This window comes from Ostrinia furnacalis, unplaced genomic scaffold (assembly GCF_004193835.3).
Source record: "Ostrinia furnacalis isolate ACB-3 unplaced genomic scaffold, ASM419383v2 OfSCF7642, whole genome shotgun sequence".
NCBI classification, from domain to species: Eukaryota; Metazoa; Arthropoda; class Insecta; order Lepidoptera; family Crambidae; genus Ostrinia; species Ostrinia furnacalis.
In genome coordinates this window covers 849,896-870,533 of record NW_021137881.1, presented here as the reverse complement: position 1 = coordinate 870,533, position 20,638 = coordinate 849,896, and the positions used below count along the sequence as shown (strand labels likewise).

At 34.5% G+C, this 20,638-nt stretch overlaps 1 protein-coding gene across 3 annotated transcripts in view; it reads left to right on the top strand.

The window, feature by feature from the left end:
• The first annotated feature begins 1,549 nt into the window (after nucleotides 1-1,549).
• The window catches only part of capt (adenylyl cyclase-associated protein 1), a 41,652-nt gene continuing 22,563 nt past the window's right edge, over nucleotides 1,550-20,638 (top strand). Inside the window, exon 1 of one of the 3 annotated variants that reach the window (XM_028322433.1) lies at nucleotides 1,550-1,703. The gene's annotated coding sequence lies outside the window, so the exon portion shown is untranslated. Of the gene's footprint in view, nucleotides 1,704-12,573; nucleotides 12,841-20,638 lie in introns of those variants that run through there. The other 2 variants (XM_028322431.1, XM_028322432.1) reach the window with 2 other exon arrangements.

Genomic DNA, 20,638 nt, shown 5'->3' with positions numbered 1-20,638 from the left:
AACACTAGAAATATTATTGAGTACAATGTACAATTAAGCTAAGTACATTCTAGTAGAATCTGCAGCATTAATACGCAATATGATTTTTGTGCCTTCAGTATAAAAATTGTAGAGCTTTTTTCTCTATTATATTAATATGTGAGTAAGGTACACGTAAAAGCTTCTGAAATAGTTATTTATAAAACATATTGAATAAATAAAAATACTTTTATAAAATATTTTAGTTTTATTTATCTACAATCAGTGTCCAAATTTTTATGAGCGACCCAGAATCAGTAGCAGTGCAGTGCATTACATTCTAAGTTCTTTCGTTTCGTTACTACAATGGTCGAAAAGAAGACCCAGGGAAATTATACTTTTGACTCGGACAAGAACTTAACTTCACTTTATTTCCTTCCTTTAAGTATTTGACATTTAAAGTTTTTATTTTCCGATAGCCAAACGTTTCTCAAATATAAAGAGAGTGCTATTAGAATGAAATTACGCTTCAATTTGTTATAATGTGCCTTCATTTTGGCAAACAACAGTAATGAACATAACAAGGAAATTAGAAAAACGACTTTTGATTAAGTTTTTCTACGGTATTATTTGTAGTTTCTGCTATTGTAATAGCAAAAACAAATAAAACTTTTGATTAACTTTCCCATAAAAATAGTTTTATACATATAAATATAAAAATAACATGTGTTCGTCTGCCTGGACACAGAAAATTTACAGTTTCGGCGAAATACCCAAAAGCATTTTAATTGTATGAGTTCGAATAAGTAAGTTTACTACAACTACAAGGGGTTAAAACATTGGTTAAATAAATAAGTAATAATATTTGTGAACTACAAGTTAAAAACATTCTTCAAATCAAAAAATAATAGCTCTCATTAAATAAACAAACCTGGGAGGGATAATGCAAATATAATATAAAATTCGTTGGATGGATAAAGAAAGACAGATACAATTTTGTAATATCTGGCTAAAGCAGTAAGTACAACCCGGTCGAGCACCAGGCGGTGACTTCATAGGAAATGTGCGGTGAGAGTGAGAGGGAGTCGCATTCAGCGAGGTGCGCACTTAACTCGCTCGTTTCGATCGACAATGGCCTACCCCAAGGTTTTCCATTATGAACGGTCCTGCGCTCAAGGTCACCCAAAGGGCGATGGAGCGGGCTATGCTCGGAGTTCTTTTTCCTGCATGATCGAATCAGAAATGAGAAGATCCGCAGGAGAATCAAAGTTGTCGACATAGCTAAAATCAAGTGGCACTAGTGGCAGTGGGCGGGGCACATAGCTCGTAGAGACGATGGCTGTTGAGACAGGAAAGTTCTCGAGTGGCGACCACGGGCTGGAAGACGAAGCGTGGGCAGGCCTCCTAATAGGTGGACCGACGATCTAGTAAAGTTGCGGAAGAGCCTGGATGCGGGTAGTTAACTCAACCGGGTTATAAATGTACAACTATCAAGTACGATTATTATACGATTACAGTACGAGCCGGTATCGATTCCTATTTGATATTTAATAAACTGGCAACATTGGAGAACCATAGACAATAGAGCAGAGTTGGCATCTGTCATCTGTGGCATCCATTATCTGACAAATAACCTAAAACAAGACTGATTTTTTATCATTTTATACCGTAAATAATTAGTGATTTATTGTTTACAAGCATTAATAGTGCACATCAAGAAGTATACATTCATTTACAGTCCTAAGGTAAGTGGTGTATCCTATTTTTATATATTTAAATGATTATTACTTTCCTACCTGCGTAGCGACGACGATAAATTCGTTACTTTCATGGATTTTTTCGCCTCCCTTTTCTCGTACTATATAATACCTACTATAAACTAAATTGTGCGCATCTAGAATGATTTTAAGTTTACTGATTAAGGTACCTAAATCAGAACACTGAGCTATACTTATAAAATAACACTTACACCATCCGGCTACTGTAGACATTGGCGTAAATGTAATTAAATAAATGGCCCGGCAGGCCCGGTGCTTGTATGTATCACAAGCGTTTCTCTATTGCGTGATTCAACTCCTGTCTATTCGTTTTCCATAGCTAGACGATAGCAGGGTATCTAGATAGACTATTCTTTAAAATAAATGTTAGGTGGACAGAACTTTGTCATTTTGGATTATACCAATATCCATCTTCAACCAGTTCGAAAACACATAAAATTATTTTTTATATTAAGCCAATTTTTTGTGTTTATGGCATTTTTATATCCAAATTAATTGTATGGTTTATTTGTTAGTGTATTGAAGTTTGCCAATATCAAAAATATTATCTTCTTCTCTTCTTCTTTTCGTGTCGACAACAAACCTACACAGTGTCAGCCCAAAACTCCGCCACAAGAGTGGCGTTGTCAGTAGCACTCATCAAATCCTCCTGAGTGCAATATTATATTGATGCAATATTATAAAAATATTATATTGATAGGTCATATGATATTACTTCTGCTATAGACTTTAATCAATGTTATTGAAAAAAACAGAAATAGAAATGTCAGAGAACTGTATCATAGTTTGGCAGAAAATATTAATGTTTACTGTGTGTATTTATATGGAAAATAAATAAATAAATAAATAAAGATATCGTAAAAGTTTTTCTCCTACATTTTGTACAAAAATTTCATTTGTGACAGTGATTTTATTATTAGAATCTCATTAGAATATTTCACAAATGTATGAAAATATTGAAGAGCAAGGTGTGGATTTTTAAGATTGCCTAGTGGCCATCTTAAAGCTTATCTGCTTAAAAATCCTTCATTTTTAGAATATGAAAGTCCATGCATGTGTGATCACCAGTAATGGCAAATGAATAAATCTTGCATTTTCACATTTAACCCATTATAGACTGAGTTTTCCTAAAGTGTCAGATTTTTGTTTTTTTGAAATATGTTCATAATTATGGTCTACATAATGCTATACAAGCATTAAAAAAATGATCCGACCTGTAATCTAGAAAAAAAATGCTGGTACCATATGGTACCGCTAGCCTCTTCCCGTGTCAGTCGGTTAAAACATAACTTTATCATGGAGTTTATAAAAATGGGGTAAATTATATATTTTACTATTATTATAATATGTATTAATATACAAGCAAATGACAGAAGTTATATTAAATGTAAAAAAACTGTATATTGGGTAAGCAATATTCATTTTTATCTTTGAATATTCAAAAATTTGGAATGGAGCTTGGCATTGCACGCTGCACATCGTCCCACGTTACATTTTCTATACTCTAATATTGTTCAAGAGTTGCAATTATCTTGAGTTCATTCTATAAATATCTGCTTCGTCTTGGGACCTTCATCGTGCTCCAAAACTGCCAATGTTTCGTGTAAGTTACATCTAAAATAAATAAAAACCCATGGTTTTGTAAAGTATGGGAAACTATTTTACTTTATCTTCCTGTATACCTTATATACCATTGAATATATCACACACTTCCCAATAAATACAGTAAAAACTAAAAATCATAAAATAATTAAAAAGACACGGTAAGCGGCTAGCGGTACCGTACGGTACCAGTAATTTTGACATACAATATTTCCCATTTTTATTACCTATCGACGTAATTTTACACCATTTCACAATAAGAGCACTCATGGAGAATACAAGATTGTAACAAAATCAGTATTTCACTATCACACAAAAAAAATATGATCACTTACTTGAATGGCGCGTCAATTTTCAAGAGAAAATTTTGATGCGCTCATTTCAATCATCAATTACACACAACTGAAAAGAATAACTGTCAATTTTTATTCCTAGAAGCATAGACCATATCTATTGGCTACTACTTGCATCAATCAGAGCACTGCATCTTTTCACATGTTAATGTATAGAGCCAAATTAAAACACACAAAAAAGTGGTACCATATGGGACCGCTAGTCTATAATGGGTTAATCAGTGGTCATACTTGAACGAACACAGTACCACACACATGTATTCATTCATATGCATGTATTTCACACCCATTAAGTTATTTCACAAACTAAGGAACAATAGTTAACAATATGCTTGATTTCCCAACTCTCAGTGTCCCCAGCTCCTAAGTCTACCACCGAACATCAAATGAAAAAAGCTTCTTCTGCCCCTTTTTTCATTTGATGTTCCAGTGCTGGTCTAAGACTACTTGATACCATATGCAACCCACATCTGTGTGCCTAAAAATTGATTATAGGAAAAAATAAAATGCTACTTGCAACTTTTAACGGGTTGTACATTTGCAGAAAATAGTTTTGGAGACTGTCCCATCCCAACTCTTGTATAAAATTTTATTGATAAAGTAAAAAAAAAATTATGTATTTAATGTGAATATTTAAAAGAATTCAGCATTCTCATTGTAAATTCAAATTCAAATTCAATAATTTATTTGCTAGAATACATAATTACATGCCCGTTTTACAAAGCAGATCTTATAGCTAATATGTAGTAGAGTCAACTGCACAACTACCATGATATTCTATTTTAGTTGATTTTAAAGCTATAAAATAAATCTTGATTAAATTCATTATCAATATGCTGGGCACTGAAGCTACGTAGAATTGTTTTTTTTCAAGTTGTATGTATTAAAAATTTAACTAATATTTAAAATGCTACCACTTATGTTGTCATAGAATGAAACACAACAGTTACATGGTTTTTGACAACCGTTGATACGCCGAATTTCATACGTCTAATTGAGTCTGGTGCAGTTATCCAAACTTTACGTCAATAGAACCATAATACTAATACCTACTATCTAATTGAACACTTTACGTCATAATAATAGAACAATTTGTCTGTCTAGCCTAACCCGCACGCGCGCCTAGCTTGCACCCAACGGCGAGTCATTACTTGCAGCCAACTACTCTATTGTCTGAATGTTCTCATTGAGCCCAGACCTATTACTGCCACACCTCTGTACATATAAAAACATAACGATTCTTCTTTTATTGTCACAACCATTGACTTTCAGTAACTTTCCTATTGTCGCGGAAAATTACAAAGCTGCTTAAAAATCTTTGGATCTTCATTGCTTCTAATGCTTTAAAAAGTTTCGACTTTCGGTATTGCCTCAGATCATAAATCTATGATCTGAGGGTATTGCCAAGATAGTGTTTAACAATCATGAACAATTCTGTTCTAAATTCGGTATTTCGATATCGATCACGATTCATTGCTCTACATATAATATGCCTAATAATGCCTATGTACCTACCTATGTACTATCGGCAACAGTGTTAACTGCCCATTGCCAGTCGTATCGTCTCGTTCTATCGCAAAGAATCAATAGTTGATTAGAGCGAAAGCAAACACGGGAATAGATAGTTAACACTGTGGCCATGTGTACATACATGGGTTCTATGAATCATTTTTTTGTATACGAAAAAGTTCGAAGTTCGAATAAAAGTTCACTACATCTCAGCATGACGTGAACAGAACATGCCTTGGGGCAGCACAGTTGTAATATTTTTATTGGCGAATTCACACAAACAATAGTTTGATTATCATCAACAAAAGAGCCTTCGAGGATCTCCAAATGTTTTGTCGCAAAACAAAACCTTCAGGGCTCTACATTTTACACCGTCTCATACCAACCTTTTGGATTATTGAGTTACGTGCTCTGTGTTCAATAGAGATACCGGGGCAAATACCTCAGAAGTTTACATTCCCCTGCGGGTATGAAGGTCATAATAGAACGAGTACTACAGAATACTTGATAGGAGCGAACACACGGGTTCGTACTTCGTATTGTAGAATCTTGTTCCAAGTTTTCGAGGGGTGCTTTGTTTAAGTTTACATTCTAGCTTACCAAATTCGGACTACAGAAGTCTTCTATTTCATATGACGACGTTTCTTTGCCAAGATTTATTTTAGAGATCTATTTTATTTCAGACTCTATCTAAGATTCTTCAAGAAAAAGACTATGAATGAATGTCATAGTCTTTTTCTTGAAGAATCACACGGTGGCTTAAATAAAACCTGAATCTGAAATCGGTGTTCAAAAGAAGGAAATCGTCATGATTTCTCGGCGAATTTCAGGCCATATTTTATATCTTATTTTATTTAGGAAATTACCGTTAAGCAATTAACTCCGAGTATTAAACAGTCTTGATCTTTTCTTCTATCCGTAAATTAAAACAATGTCTCCCGGAAAACGGAGATAGAATATTCCAGGCAAACATCAACAGGACTTGTATTACGTCTCTGGAGATTCACTAGATTCTAACCCGGCCGATTCTACTTGCTTAGTTTTTGTCTTATTGGAAGTCAAAATGACTGTGACATTGAAAAAACCAAAAGCCCTAGTTACCTCTAGTCAGATTAATACATTCCGTGAAAGGGGAAAAGAATCAAATCGGTAGTTACGAATTTGAGATAATCTCCTGTTATAACTAAGTATTTAATACAAATTTAATTGATTACTCACACTTATTAGACATAGATATATCACCATACTAATTAAATTCACATAATACTCACGATATTACATTTAAATACGTATAAAGCTTTAACAAGAATAAAAGAATTTCAAATTGCCAATGGAACTTCGCAAAAAGTAATTTAACAATCCGCTCCCGCTTAAGGCCGGGTAACAGAGAAAATGGCGAAAATGAGGTTTTCATTTTTCATTTTTGAGGTACTAAACAGTAAAATAAAAGGCTAAGATTTTTTTTGGGCATAGTTGAGGATATTTTCTAGGGCTATTAACGGATGGAAACACGATTTGATGAAGTTGACTCGATAGAATAAATTCCCAAAGTTACCTCTATTCGTTTTCTAATTATGGTTTTATTTTTAAAATAAGCGATTTGAGATTCTGAATCTTTTACTAAACTAAAGTTCAGAAATAACTTGAGGGCTTTTAACGGATGAAATTTTTATATCGAATAGAATAGAATAGAAAACTTTCTATTTGCAAGAAAGGTATACAAGCAGGTAAGACATAGATCAAAACAGAGAGAAATAAAAAAGCGGACAATCAACTGCTTGTGCCCCTCTGACAAAAAGGCACCCGCTCAGCGTACATCAAGACCGCCAGGGCTTGTCTTGAAACTGATTTTCAGCGCGTCTTATTTAGTTACTATGTTAAAAAATGTGGAAAAAATCGCCCATGACGGCTTGGACAATCTCAATCAGTCGCGCGGTGGCGCTTACGGAGGACGGACGCGTGCCAGTTTTTTGGCCGTGACAGTTCTCGATTTGTCAATATTTTTGACAATGATGACTTTGATGAGTCACAGTATAATAATACCAGTGTTACTGGAGAAAGCTAAAATTTTTGATAATTAAGAATTCTGAATTTTGTCTACCTATTGAAATCGTTGGCATCCTTTTAAACTAAGACTCTACTCATGATACATTCCTCAAATATGAGACAAAACCAATGAGTTAAAATTACATTTTTATAGTACCTAGGGGAAAGTAGTACGAGATGATCCCCTTAAGCGGGAATCGCTGTAAAATACATATTTTTCAAGGTAAACCAAAAATTAAGACGATTACTACTAGTATATTTATCTATCCAACTTTCCTTATACTCAAAACCAGAAATTTATTGAGCTTTCATTAAAATATTTCATTTTTTGCAAAACCTTACAAAGTGATCATCTTGTACACCCCTGTGGGTAAGATGATCCCCCTAGTAGGGGTAAGATGATCCCTATGATTCTATTCTATGATCTATTCTTTTCTGGTTGTATTCCTTTCGGTGTACCTAATTATGCGAACAAATCGTTAAAAAGTTAGAAAAGTAAAACGTTTACGAATTAAATTACGAAAATAACTTAATCTTTCTTAGTACCTGCTAAAAAGCGTTTAAATAATTTAAAAACTTTTTGGCTGGAGCTGTGTTGCATATATCACAAATAAATTCACCTGCTTCATCACCCTCTACCCCAGCACATGCTTTATGGCCCCATTTTCCACATGCATAACATTTTATCCATCCTTCACCCTTGGTATCGCTTGAAAACTTTTCTGTTCAGTACAGCCACTCAGTATCATCTTCTTCAGACTCAGGTGAGTTATATGAAGTTCTCTTTCTTTTATTTCACTTCCCTTTACCTACTTCATTGACTTTTTTGTTTTAATTCCCAGGGATCATCTCGTACATATAGGAAGGGATCATCTTGACCCAAGTCCCATTTTTTGTTAAATATTTGCTAAAATAATGTACAAGTACGCGGCCATGTTTTTATGGCCAAAATATTAAAATTAAATATAATAGAAAGCCTAACGACAACAGTAATTACATTTAACATTGTTTGAATAAAAGTAACATAAGCTCAAAGTCATGCCTATTTTAGATCAAAAGTACACAATTATTCTTTTTTCTCGTCAAATTCGATGTATCGCTCATGCCACCATTACGATTTGACTGAGGCGGGGAGGTGTCCAGAGCTATGTTTTACCAGTGAAAGAAACTAAATGACGTTAGTAGTTTCAGCACAATCGCAAAGGATCATCTTACCCCAGGGGATCAACTCGTACTACTTTCCCCNAAGAAATACCAAGCCTTAAAGCTTTTCATGAAAAACCAATTATAAGTACTTAAAACTTCCAGTTTATAGTTTGTTGTAACATTTAAATAAGTCGTGTCGAATTTTTTTGAATGAGGGTTTTCGCGATTGAAAAATCCGCCAGATGGCAATACGTAGACGCGAGGTCCAAATGCTGCGTGATTGGTGGATTTTGACATATCTGTAAATGTCATGTCAAAAATAACCAATCATGCATCATTTGGACCTCGCGTCTACGTATCCATCTGGCGGGTTTTTCAATCGCGAAAACCCTCATTGCTGCAGCAATGACCTAATAAAAACTTCAAGATAAAATAAATGTCTACTGAACAATACCATAATAAAATTATTTGAATAATTAAAATCACAAAAAATACACGGATTTTCTTTGAGCCGTGTTGTATTTGAGTTTCTTGCGCTGCTTCTTCTCAGCACTGGCCCATTTATTGTCCTGAAGCAGTGGTAGGGTTAATACTGGGACGTGTAAAAGTGCTTTTTTAAAGCCTACTTACAGAAATAAATGAGGTTTACTGAGTTTTACTGTGTTCAGAAGTTTTTAGGAATTACATTTCGATAATCACATCGCGCCTACGATTACGAAGCGATGTAGCGAGAGCGAAGGGATGTAGCGTCCCAATACACAGAGCTGCGTGTTATGTGTAGTGATGGTCAACTCGAGTAAGTAACTCGAGTTAACTCGAGTTGGGCGTAACTCGAACCCACTCGAGTTGAATTCTCTCTGACTCGAGTTAGTATCGTAAACCGAATGGATCCGACATGGACCGAAGATTGNTTCGTTTGATCATTCAATTATAGCTTACTCTTTACTTATAGGGGTCTCTTACCAAATGAATACTTATGTGCTCATAAATTAGTAGTTTTCATTAAATAAATTAACTAAATAGTATAACACTCACTATCGTGAGACTAACAAATAATACCGAAGCCTCACTATCGTGAGGGCATACTTTCAGGAAAACTGAAAATTCAAAAAATTTTAACGTATTTTTCTAATCTTATTTAAACTCTAAAATAATCCCTAAGTAAAGTTTTATTAAAATATTGACACTTTTTTATTCTCGTGTGTAAAGGGTTAATGGCAATAAATAACGGGATAAAAAGTATCCTATGTCCTTCTCCTGGCTCTAAACTACCTCCCTGTCAATTTTCAGCTAAATCGGTTTAGCCGTTCTTGAGTTATAAGCGAAGTAACTAACACGACTTTCTTTTATATATATAGATTAACTTTCAACTGCCGGTTATTGTTATAGATTTTCGTGTTTTATGTTCTGTTTTTGAGAAATGATTTTTTCTTTCTTACTTTAGTTAGTATGATTCTCCCAATACATTATAAATGATTAGTTTTTAAATGTTAATACGAATCTGAGGGAATAAACTGGTAAAAATAAGTAAAAAACTGACTTGTCCATCCAGTTAACTCGAGTTACGTAACTTGGGTTCAACCCGAGTTACGTGGATTTTAACTCGGGTTAAATCGAGTTTTGTTTTTCCCGAGTTGGCCCATCACTAGTTATGTGGGTGGCAGGATGCGCCGGGCGCGGGGCGGCGCATCCGCCCTGCCGCCTGCCGTCTGCCGCCCTGCGTCAGTGCCACAGTCGCCCGCCGCCGCGCGCCCGGCCGGCCGCCGACCTATATCGCACTCGACACCAAAACCTACGAATTCATTCACAATACTTATTACACAAATCGTGAATTAAAAACACGTTATAACACTTCAAATTCTATTTTTAGCACAATTTTCTATTAACTGTTACTTAANGTTACTTATCTTGTTGTTTATTATTCAATGTTTGAAAGTAAATAGAACTTAAAATATATTTTTCTAATATAATAGTCTAATTATGTTTAAAAGTTGCTGTGCGCGGCCAAACAAAAAAGTCAGTAAAAGTAAATCAAAGTCTGAAAACATGGATTCGATGTCGGAAATAAATGAAACTAAAGAAAAGTTGGATGTTGACGTCGAACCAGACACTGTTACGAATAAGAAAGAGGATCAGTTGATTACGCCTAAAAATGCTGATGCTGATCCTGATAAAAGTGATATTAACGAAACCGCAGAAAAACCGCACTCGGAACAAAATAAAGTTGCTTTCGATGACTCGGCAGAAGATGGTGGAGATAGAGATGTCGTAAACCGTATTCAGTTCAAGAATCTATCGAAAAAAAGGTTTTCAGTGGATTATAAACGAAGTCGTTTAGATTTTAAAAGGTTTTCTGTGGATTGTCGTCGTGATTCTGCTACTTTAGAAGAGTTAGCGCGTCTTGAGCAAGAATTGGCGCGGACTAATGTTGATGTGCGACCGGGAGTAAGACGAAAGTCCTCTGGTATTTTAAAGTCTACAACAAGCAGCAGTAATGGTATGTCGGAACCGCGCTTGCCGGCCAAACCGGAGTCGTCATCGGAGGACGATGAAGTGTTTGAAGGTTCTGCGGCTGCTGGTGAAGCCGGGGATGGTCCGCAGGAGCCTCCAGCTACGCCCGTGGGTCGTGATGAATTAGCCTTACGTAGGCATAGGTTTTTTTCGGACCTCGTTTGTGCTGCCCGCGCGGCGGTCGAACATCGGGTACGGTTTGATCCCCTGGGACCTGTTGTTGCGGATTCAGGTGAGATAAAAAAACTGTATTTATTCAAAACATCTCTTCACAACTTTTAAAATGTAATGAAGCATTTAATTATTAGGTATAATAATGAAACCACGACTGTTCACTATCGGATAAAAGTCTGCCCTAAATACCGAAAGGCTTTTCTTGAAATTGGCTTCCTTAAGGAAGAACAACTGAAATAGTATTCGGTAAAATCAATATTGGTTGGCTGAATCCCAAATAAGCACCTTTCTTATCCCAGTTCTTCGGCCACTTCAGGCTATCAATTGAATTGAATGTTTTCAGAATGTAAGAAGGGTTTTATTTTGTTCTATATTCTGAGTGGCACATATCGTTTGTTTGATAAATACTCCGGTAATTGGTTCTAATTGATATTGACTTATATGACAAGTGGTTTAGTGGTTCAATTATGGTGACTAATAAAATCAATTTGGTGTCCCCGGTCAAACCCTTTTATGACACCAACCAACACCGTGTGACATAGTAAATTAAATTAGCTTTCGATTAGAGTGTATTGCAATTTTTCTAATTACTCAACACATAAATGATGGATGTATTAATTTGAGTAAATGTTTAGGTATATTTAGGTTATAAAGAGTACTTTCAAAGTATATAATGTAAACTTAATAAAATGAAAGTTTTTATGCATGTTATCATTTCGTTATTTTTTAATTTGATATGGGTTCGTAGTATAAGAGCAATTATTCTTTGTGTTTCGTCGTCAATATTAATGGCCCCCAGGGATTTCGACCTCGGTAAAGTTCAGATGAAATAACTTGCGGGAAAAATTTTGCCATGGTATTCAACATTCTTCGTAATAGGCAGCCCAATAGAACGTTAAATACTCAGGTCTAGGTAGAGATTCTCTATGTTCTCTACTAGAGATTATAAAAATTAACGCTGCCACACATACGGGTTTTCCATCACGAACATCTGCATCTGCAATCACTAAATCGTCAATCCTGTCCAATGGATTGACTATTCTATCTCATAAATCTATTCTATTTTAGTGACCAACGATACAATAAAAATAGCAACGGTAACAATATTTTCGCTCATAAATACAAACATAAGACTTTATTTCGTTATTGCGATTTATACATTTTTAGACATTTATGTACTAATTAAGAGTATATCTTAGCACTTATACTTAAAAATGCCTGATTGAATTGCAGTTTATTATCATGTCTTGTTACATTGGCAAAGACTTCGGTATATTCATGAAAAACAGTTGTTTTATCATGAAATATTTACGAGAGTCGAGGTATCGTGCTTTTGATTGCTTTATAAGCTGTATTCGATATGTTATACGTGCGTATTATCTTTGTGGTGAAGCAAAGATATTTGTGTGAGTTGACCATCATTACGAGTCCGACGTCACCGCAATGAGTCATTATGATGGCTCACTGAGGCTCGTGCACTGAGTGGATAGTTTGGGCGTTCGCTTCTGCTTCGCCGGTAGCGTGTAGCGTTATAGCCAGCAACAGGCCGGCTGACAACAGATCGGTGAATCACATCACATCATAGTTGTATCCGTCCCGCGAGCTCTACACTCAGTGTTCTGAAACTCACGCGCAAGTTCACACGCGTATGTGTTGCCATACTGTTTGTTACTAGTGCGTGAAAAAACGGTTCAGTGTTCGAACCGAGTGCTCACAATTGTGCCCATTCCAACGGATTTTAGGATTTCTACCCCTTTCAACAGGTAACGTTATCGTAAAAAGTAATTAGTCAGCCTTACCTACCGGTTCCAATAAACGGATAAACCTTTAAGCCAGCTGGTTTCCTATCGTCACCGACCCGCATTTTGCAAGCGAGGTCATTATGTCCGTTATCCCTTTAGTATTCCTGTAAATAGGAATAAATACACCCATCATTTACATACAAAAAATCAGTCAAATAAGTTAATTTTAGCATTTACAATACTACAGACGGGAATTGACCTTCCGTATGTCCAATGACTATTTGATAATGCAAGGAAGAGCTAATACAATGTGTTTTGTCTGTACGGCGATAGCCCTGTTATGCCGGTTCGGCACAGGATGTAACGTTAGCAGAAGTATACTTCAATGTGTCATTAAACTTTAATATTATTCATATCAAACCGTCGAATAATATTATGCAGCAAGCGTTCTTGCTTGGATATTTTTATTCAATTGTATTTATTAAAAGTTTAACAACGGGATAATATTATTCACTTTCTTCAACATCACAACGTTCAAGATTTGACATTATCTTATCAGAAATATATTTTTATTTGTATGCATTACTTATATCATATGATTTATTATGCAGTCGGCTGTATTTAATACAAGAAATAGATTATCTTCTTCGTGTCTGTTAGGATAAGTTAAAGCCTTTATAAAAATTTCCGAGCTGCTATGTTGATTTTTGGAATGTTATTTTGTGAACCTGTCAACCTTCTTTACTTTTAGACAAATGGTGGGTCAGAGGATTATGAAATTGTTTCTTTGACAATAATTATGTAAGGAGGGACTGTCTTTGAAAATATTATGTATATTTTCTGCAAATTAATTTATTCAGAGAAGTTCAATCTCGTCAAAGAAAATAATTATGTTGCCAAAACACATTGCTACGGATTCTACAGACGTTTGACTTAATAATAATAGAAAATCTGTATTGATTTCATTGCTACGGATTCTACAGACGTTTAACTTATTAATAATAGAAAATCTGTATTGATTTCATATTAACTTCGAATACCTTTATGGCCAAATCATATTTCGGTCGCGGTTTTCCGGAATTTTCGTAAATTATTTTATTGATATTCTCATCTCATTCATGTTTTCAAACTATTAGTACATTTACTTGTTTGTTTACATTATTTCCCTGCTCTAAACGATGAGGGTCTGATGTATCGATTCCGCCTGCCATTGTCTGGGACCCATTGATGTGAAAAACACGCATTCAGTGGTGATTTATTGTCTGCTTCCTAGCAACTCGCTGCGTCCTCTCCAATATGCCAAATCCGCAATTCCGGTGTGCTGATGACACCACCTTTTCGGCTTACATTTTGTAGTACACCGATTGTGTACCAAGATTTCGTAAAAGGATTGTCATACAAACATTAATCGTAAAGATATATGAAAAATCAACAGGATTTCATTCTCATTTGTGCAGTTCTTATTTGATGCTACAGAATTTTCTACTTTCTTAACTAAGGTGTACTAAATTTAACTTCGTATCCATTATTATTTCTATTTCATCTTCGCTTCGTAGCAAGCTAGCAAGCATCATGAATTCTACATATTTCATCGACATTAAATTATAGTATAGTAGTAAATTCTTGTTTAACAATCGATAAACATGTACCATTTAATGATTAACAGAGCATGTAAATTTTCTAAACACGCAGACATGTTTGCCGATAAGTACCAAGACTTTTGCTTGCGGTAGATAAATAAACTCTTTCAGTACTTGTTATGTATTAATACCACAAATCCTAAAATCCGTCGAATTTTTTAAAGTTCATGTTATGACTACTTCTGATCTTATAAACATAAGCAAGCAAGCATAGAATAAATAGTAGGAGAGCTATAGGCAGTTATATTCCTTTTCTGGCAGACTTTCATTTTCTTTCACCCTTTCTTCCTTTTAATGCACAATGGTAAATGGTAAGGAAAAACTACTGCTTTATGTATTTTTTGCATCAAGCACAGACAAACAACTTCATTAAAAGTTAATTAGTCGCCCATAATGTTCTTGTTTGTTCAAATAGTGAATAATCCCAGGAATATAATTAATTCATGCATTATTAAACAGTTTTTAATGAAAGAGTCCAGTATTGTGGAATATTTTAACGCATTTGCTGGCCTGATCTGACCCGGCTGGCACACCTCCCGAGCAAAATATAAATATAGAACGGAAAATATTGCTGGAAAACGAACACTGACATCACTTTTCGTAACATGCTTGTTGTGGTTCTTACTCTTCATATTCAAATATATTATTATGTGAAATACAAAATTCTGTTCCTTTTTGCGTGTCTTTAGGTAAAATACTGTATCTTAATAATTTAGTGTTAGAATTCTGTCACGTTTCAGAGAAATGTGCTCATTAAAAATGTACGCGAGTCGGTCGTTTAGTTAGTCGTGTACCTTGCGAATGTAGAGCGAGCTAAGAGGTTGCCACTTATATCTCGCTAGCTAGTCTCACCTTACTTCACTTTAATCAGAGGCAGTTTCTTGAGGGCTCGTGGGGGCTTAAGATTTGCTATTAACACACCGCTCGTCACGGGATTGTTAAGCGTTACCAAAAAGAATTCAACGATAACGCGTGAAGTTCGTTAGTGTCATAGTGTTTGCCAGTTAACAGATAAGGAGCTGCATATGAGTCATAGCTAACTTAATGCACCAGATGTTCAGTAGAGGTCAATTGTATTTATTTTTAACTTTTCTTAATGTTATCTTTGGTCAATATGAAACCTGTTGTGGAACACAACCCTAATATCTAGAGAATAAAAACCATAAAAATGCGTAAAATATTTTTACTTTCATTGGAAAGATAATAATGAAATAATGAATCACTTTCAAACGATACTCAAAGTCTACGCTATACCTACATTTTATCCAGAACTCGCAACTGATGGTTTGAAAAGCAAAAGAAAAGAATGTTTCCTAAAGGAACATAAATGAAATTGTTTTGACGTTTCCTTTGTTTCGCCCATAGAAGAAGAACGCTTGGATTGATATCATGGACGTAGCCCGCCCGGCTTTGGGTGGTTATATAACATCACTTAAGAGCGTTTACGCGAAGCGCGGCGTTTCAAGGGGCATCATTGGAAATGATTCGCGCGCGGCGTTTTTTAATAGTTTTCAAATGTTTATAGCAAAACAATAACAATGAATTAAATATCGTTTCAAAGTAAATATTTTAAAGAAGATGTTGTTTTATTATATTAAGGTATTTTTATGTTGAATAAAGGAAGAATAATGGTGAAAAAATCACTTTGATATTTGCGTATTTCACGTTCTTTTAATTTGTGATTTCTTATTGTAAAATGCTTAAATCTAAAAATTTTCTCAGATAACTATTTGCCCAAGGATCTATGCTATAGGATATAAATGTTTTTTAAATCGTTTTCACAGTATTTTTATAAAAATTTCAGCTTGTAAACTGACGCTAAAGTGGAAATTTACAAAACCTGTGTGGACTTATCTTGATAGAATTCTTAAATATTAAGAGCGTTTACGCGAAGCGCGGCGTTTCAAGGGGCATCATTGGAAATGATTCGCGCGCGGCGTTTTTTAATAGTTTTCAAATGTTTATAGCAAAACAATAACAATGAATTAAATATCGTTTCAAAGTAAATATTTTAAAGAAGATGTTGTTTTATTATATTAAGGTATTTTTATGTTGAATAAAGGAAGAATAATGGTGAAAAAATCACTTTGATTTTTGGGTATTTCACGTTCTTTTAATTTGTGATTTCTTATTGTAAAATGCTTAAATCTAAAAATTTTCTCAGATAACTATTTGCCCAAGGATCTATGCTATAGGATATAAATGTTTTTTAAATCGTTTTCACAGTATTTTTATAAAAATTTCAGCTTGTAAACTGACGCTAAAGTGGAAATTTACAAAACCTGTGTGGACTTATCTTGATAGAATTCTTAAATACTAAACTAATCGCAATATTTTCTCAATTAACTATTTAGACGACGAAATTGCCTAACTATTTATGCCTATAACATATTTATAGTATTACTGGTTAATGATTGTAACGAGTTGAAAAAGTACTGTTTTTGCGCCAAACGGCGTAAACGCTCTTAAAAAGCAATAGAACATTTTTATTCATCTGAAGTTCCGAATTCTCATCAGATTTTGTGTCATTTTTACTTTCATTTATGTACAAAGTAAACGGTGTAAACAGAGGTTACATGACAATATTTGCGTTTCGTAATTTAGTCAACCTTGGCCGTGCAGTCTCCCGAGAATAAACGTCTACGAAATCGTAAAGGGAGTACTGAAATTAACGCTAGTAAGCCTGAATGAATATCATTTTCCTACGCTTTATTAGTTGAAATGTTCATTAAAAAATCAGTAGAGTGGGTAGAATATGATTACGCTTACTCTACGTAATTATGTTTAAAAGCTTTTTAGAGATAACATTATTGTATCAAATTAATGTAGGTATGTGGAGTAAATTTTTATTTTTTCGATAATTAAAGCGATTGTGGGTTCACAAAATTTTAGTCGTGAACCCTGTCGACTAGACCCTATCTACATTGTCAGAAGTTCGAGTTAAACTGATGTTTATAGAATTATACAGACAGTAGTTGTGTTATTAAAGGGTTAGCTGCTCGGCCCTTGTTTAGTAAACTTTAGTAGAATTACAAAGTTTATCAACTATGAAGGATGTTCAACTAATATTCAACGGCCATCGAGAAATATTCAACCTAATTAAAACAGCTATTCTAAAGAAAGACCTTCCTTATACAATACCGCTCTGAAATAAAATATTTTTTTATGTAACGAACGAGTAGTAACAAAAGTTTAGCAGTAAATCGAACTTGGATTTCGAGGGGCGAAAAACAAGGCCGTAAAACTTCTTTGCCCTAATATCCGAATAAAATATCATGGACGAATAGGGTGACGATTTTCTATTTAAAGGTCTGCAAGGATACTCGCATAAAACTTGTTCAAAATACTTGTGACTTTTCCATATTAACGATAAGTACTGTATTACGAATTTTAGTTTCTTTTTCGTCATCTACGGAAAGACAAGTAAGCCTTTAATTGTGAATTCACGCAGAAACACATCGCTAGTTAAAGCTTTATGGAAGCTTCTTCGCCACTTCATGCGAGATAGCAAAAATGTTCTACCGAATAGACGTTTTAAATAAATTTACATTTTATTTGAAGTTTTCAACGTATTTCACTAGTAAGGCACGTAGATAGCACGTTGTAGCAAACAGATCTATATATGGTTGTAACCCAGTCGTAGCGGTTTCGAGTGCACCTCCACTTTTTGCATTGTGGTCTTGCGGCTTTCATTTACTGCGAATGCGTACCGTTATACTTATACAAGTTAGATAGAATACTATGTATAACGTACCAACTTCGGTTACAGGAAAGTTGCGTGAGAAATAGAATATTATACTTCTGATACGTATTATAGAGAGGTTTAATTTTAGAGCGGATGTAAAAATGGAAAAATTTCATGAAATTCTGATCTAGAAAGACCTCTTACTAAGCCATTTCTCAAATGCCCCGATCTCCTTGAATGACTCTCATAATCTTAAGCGTACTTAACAATGCAAATTACATTTCGTCGTCTTCCAAAGAAGCACTTTAGATCCTAATTATTTCGTAACGAGTAGAGAATATTCCATGCGCAAAAACGTTTTATNGATTTTAGCACAATTAATTGATTCCACGTTTTTAGTAACTAGGCAGTGCTTTTTGTAAAATCTTAGCAGGCGACTTTTTATGCTTTTGCACCCTTTAGTTAGATGATTTGTTATAAAACTTGTTGATTATGTTAAAAACTGAATCACTACATAACGTGTTGCATAAGTATTGAATGTGAAACTATCGGGAAGCAGTAAGAATATCGATAACCAATAGTTTGCGTCGCAATGGCCCGGACTAGGATGAGCCTTCCTTCTGGAAATGGCATAGCCAAACTTAAAGAACTCCTTTGGGGACCAATGTGGTTAGATGTGCGGATGTGCCTTTCCAAAACTGATCCCGACTGGGTCGAATATAGTCAGTTCTAAATGTGATAGGAAAATATAGTATCGATAGCATTTCATTAAAATACTATTGTTTGTTTGGTTGCATGCCACATTAAACTCTACCACACTGATTCTCTCATTGAGTTTAGGATACTAGTACTAACACTAAAACACCGAAATTTTTAATGTAAAGTACGACAATAAAACACCAGAAAACCTTCAGTAGCTGGCTACTGAAATAAGGTTTGTTTTGTCACTTTTATAAGGGAGAAACAATAAATTCAATAATAAAAACGTAATAACTGTCTCCTTAAGGCTTTGTTGGGTCTAATAAAGTGTCTTTAGTAATGAGCCTGCCATTTATAAACAAGGACAACACCCTTGGGAAAATATGGTTTTCCGAATTAGGCAAACCTAATATTATTTAAGAAATTTTATCAAATATGTAGACCAAAATAACAGTAGTAACTGATGAGACCTATTCTTTTGAAAGGAAAATTTGTAAATCTTTATTATTGTAGTATAAAAATTTGTGACAACGCAAAATAAAGAATATTGCAAACGATATTACTCGTAAGAGAACTTTCCTATGATTTTCTATATTAGTCACTTGTTCACTATAATTACAATTGTTCGTACATATTTAGATTTATCAATAAATATGACGATCCAAAATAGAAATCTACGCTGGCATCATGCCCATTTGGTAGCGATGACACGATACATTATACGCATTATCGGTTCTACTAATATTACTTCATTCAGTCATAGAGTTTTAAGTAGTCTATTATTTTCTGGAGTTTTATTAAAGGGGCGTGAAAGGGGTTATCAATTGTACGGATTAACGAAATCATAATTTTATGCCCACTATAGGTGAATTAAATGGTTCAAGCTGTAAAAATAGTTATAAATTTAAGTGTTGGCAAACAGTTCTTTGATAATATTAAACAATTCTAAGAAACAACATCCCCGTAAAGTTAGAAATTCGCTTCTCCAGTAACGGATCCTAAAATAAGCCATTTTCCATGGCCATCTCCCATGAGGCAGAAAATTCTTAGAAAATAAGATTACGCTGCTCAAATCCCACAATCTTTGCAATGGAACCATCATCTTATTGTGTGAAATCATATTGAAAAATCCCATTGTGTGACTTTCTATAGCTGGAAATATTTCCAGAATCGAATCAATAGTTCCAGAACTTTCAGAGATTTGCCCGCTACAAATATATTTAGTATCGACTTTTCTTTACTGTGTGGGCTGTCTGTCTGTGACTTTAATAATATAGAATATTTTATTTAATACTAGACTCGGGCTAATTTGAGATCAAGTGTTGTGTTAGTTACATGATCAATAATAGTTTGTCTGTACTTTCTCAAAACTTGCTCTCGACGAGAATAAACTAGAGAATTTGCTGAATACAGACTAAGAACAAAAAGTAACGCTACAATGAAGTAGCTGGTGGATTTAATAATACTTTGAAGTGTTAGACATAGGATTAAGATTACTATCAACAGAGTTTGAGATACAAAAACACAAAGTAACGAACTTCGCTGCGAATTACGTACACATGGTTCGGCGGCTTCAGTTAGATGTATCTCAAGCGTATAATGCAACACATTATACTTATAGAGGCTGCAGTTGCTAGCCGATAGGATTGAGACGACTGAAATGATGCTTCACTGACTTTAAAATATTCCAATATGAAACACGCATGTGTATTTCTAATTCAGTTATGTTTTGTCGACGTTAAAATTTTAACAATTATACATATAGACGTTCCACATGATGACATGATGTAAGATT